This window comes from Lygodium microphyllum, chromosome 23 (assembly GCF_053477565.2).
Source record: "Lygodium microphyllum isolate KBCC chromosome 23, Lygodium_microphyllum_v1.1.10, whole genome shotgun sequence".
NCBI classification, from domain to species: Eukaryota; Viridiplantae; Streptophyta; class Polypodiopsida; order Schizaeales; family Lygodiaceae; genus Lygodium; species Lygodium microphyllum.
In genome coordinates, this window is record NC_141157.1 from 70,669,758 (window position 1) to 70,672,732 (window position 2,975).

General features: G+C 41.0%; 1 pseudogene; it reads left to right on the forward strand.

Annotated features, from left to right (window-relative positions):
• The first annotated feature begins 2,022 nt into the window (after window positions 1–2,022).
• Window positions 2,023–2,665, forward strand: LOC148016316 (cytochrome P450 CYP72A616 pseudogene; annotated as a pseudogene).
• Window positions 2,666–2,975: the final 310 nt, after the last annotated feature.

The window sequence follows — 2,975 nt, forward strand, 5'->3', positions numbered from 1 at the left end:
TGCCTGTTTTTCCTTTCTGCAATTCCATTTTGTTGTGGGGTATGACTGCATGAATATTGCTGCTTTATGCCATGCTCCTGCAAGAACCTTGTAAACTCATTTGAGAGGTACTCTCCCCCTCTATCTGACCTTAGGCATTTTATTTGCAAACCTGTTTCTTTTTCAACCATAGCTTTAAGAGTTTTGAAATGCCCAAAAACTTCACTTTTCTTTTTCATAAAATACACCCAAAATTTTCTGCTATAGTCATCAATAAAAGTGACAAAATAATGACAGCCTCCAAGAGATGCAGCTTTAGTAGTCCACACATCAGAGTGGATTAATTCCAATGGCTTCTTACTCTCTTGAACATGTCTAGGAAATGGTTTCCTTGCCTGTTTTCCAAACTGATAGGCTTCACATACCTTATGCATTTCTGCAACCTTGAATTTTGGCAATCTTGCAACAATATTTTGGGCCTGCATTGATTTAAGTCGCTGTACATTAATATGACCAATACGTTTATGCCAGATATCAATATCTGCAACTACACCGGTCCCATGTGCAAACATTGCTGCACTCAATTCAGACAAGTCTGCATCCAACGTAAACATTCTGCCCTTCTTCTTTCCTTTTGCTATCAAGCGACCTTTATTTTTCATATCCTCAACAAAGCATCCCTGAGGATTAAATCTGACCTGCAAGCCCTGCTCAACCATTTGACCAACAGAAACCAGATTCTTGGTGATATTCGGGACGTGAAATACATCTGACAGGTATTTCTTTTTCCCATCCTGCACAGATAAAGGAAATTTTCCAATCTGCACAATAGGATGTGCAGTATCATCACCAATCTCCACAAATCCTGGTTTTTCCATTTTCCTTGCATCCTCCATCCATTCTGCATGACCTGTCATGTGGTTTGATGCACCTAAGTCAACATACCATACATCATTGCTTTCTTCTGCACTTGTCACAGAATTGTTCATGTGGTGCACCATAAACAAATGCTCATTTCTGTCATCACCCTGTCTACTAGAAGATGCATAATTCCCTTATTGCAGTTTTCCATTCATGATGTCATTCTGCTTTTTATAGCAGTCTTTAGCCATATGACCCATTTTACCACAGTAGTAGCATTCAACATTACTGTTTGCATTTTGGCCTCTTTGCCATCCACCACGACCTCTTTGGCTCCCCCTGCCTCTAGAGTTACCATGTCCTCCTCCATAGGACTGGTTTTCTTGAGTCTGCTGCATATTCTGATTTCTACCACGGCCTCTAAATCGGCCTCCTCTACCTCTGCCTCTACCTCTTCCAGCATTTGAGTAGAAGACAGTTTCTTTTGAAGTTCCTCCTGAAGAAGATGCACCACCATTTCTTTGCTCCTCAGAATTAGAAGAGCAATCAACTCCTCAAAATCAGGAAATCTTTCACGAACTGAAATGGATATCCGAAACTGTGCATAATCCTTTCCTAGACCATTCAAGGTCACAGGAACTAAATCATCATCTTCCATTGGCGACCCAATGGAAGCAAGTGCATCTGCAATCTTCTTCACCTTCATGTGGTAGTCATTGATGCTCATATTTTCTCTTTGCACATTATGCAACTCTTGCTTGAGCTGCATTTTCCTGGCTTGAGTATTTGTGCTATACATTTTTGACAAAGTATCCCATGCCTCCTTTGGCATACTTGCATCCTGAATATGCACAATCATAGAGTCTGAAATACTGATAGACAGCCAGTACATAACTTTCCTGGCTCTCTCATGCCATGCTTTAAATGCCTGCATTTGCTGTTGATTGGGAACATAAGGAAGAACTGGTTCTTCTTCATTTCCTGCAACAAATTCCCAATATCCTTTTGAAATTCGTCATTCTAAACTTCCATGCTTGGAAGTTGTTCTTGTCAAGCTTTTCAGTGACAATCTGTGAGAGAGAATCAGATGCCATTACAGAATACTGCAAAAAATTCTGTCAGTGCAAAAAACACAGCTTCAGCCTCACAAGGGCTAATCTGCAAAACTGACGAAAGTGGTATATGACCACCTCCTTACCAACACCCGATCAGGTCAAAGAAGTTTTGTCAACCAAGTTTGGGTATTACACAAAGCTAGGGAGAAGGCTTGATACTGACGACTTGATAGGCAATGGCCTCATGAACTTAGAAGGCGAGAAGTGGGCACAACATCGCCGCATACTGACTCCAGCATTTTTCCTCGAGAAAAGGTAGACTTCTTGCGTGTGGCCTTTTAATACCATGTGCTTGCATTCGAATGCACAATAATGCCAGCTTACTATGTAGGTTCTACAAAATGTCCAAGCATGAATTATCAAGTTCTCTTCACTTGCAAGTGCAGGGCTGTGTCGGGGTTTTGCATTCCAAGCAGGCACCATATTAGACCCCACTTATATTGTGGCTGAATGGACTTTTCAAGGGTCAAGCTTATATGCTTCGTATGACACTTTTGCTGCCCATCTTGTTGTACGTAGGCTATGACTCCAATTATGCTGCTTGCACTACTGCTATGATGGAGCAGTGGGAGAGTCAAGTGGAAAAAGGGGATGAGATTGATGCATTTGATGAATTCCGAAACCTAACTGCATATATCATTGCCCACACTACATTTGGAAGCAACTTTGCAGAAGGCAAGCAAGTGTTTGAGCTGCAGCATGAACAATAGATTCTTGTTGATAAAATAGCACACACCATCTACATCCCTGGTTCAAGGTAAGAGACCCTATGCCAATTTTTGTAAAAGTAAATGGCAAGCTAATGACAGTGTAGAGTTGGTTGGAGTGCATAGTCTAAGTGTTTAGGGCAGTACACCATGTGATTCTACCTTATATCAGTAGTTGAAGCATATATATGCCCGTTTGAGCAGATTTAATCCTCTCCCAATTAAAAAAAATTTAGACATCTTCAGTTAGACCTGCCTATCCATTGTAGTCTCCTACTTGATTAAACATCCATTGGATAGTTGACCAAGAAGG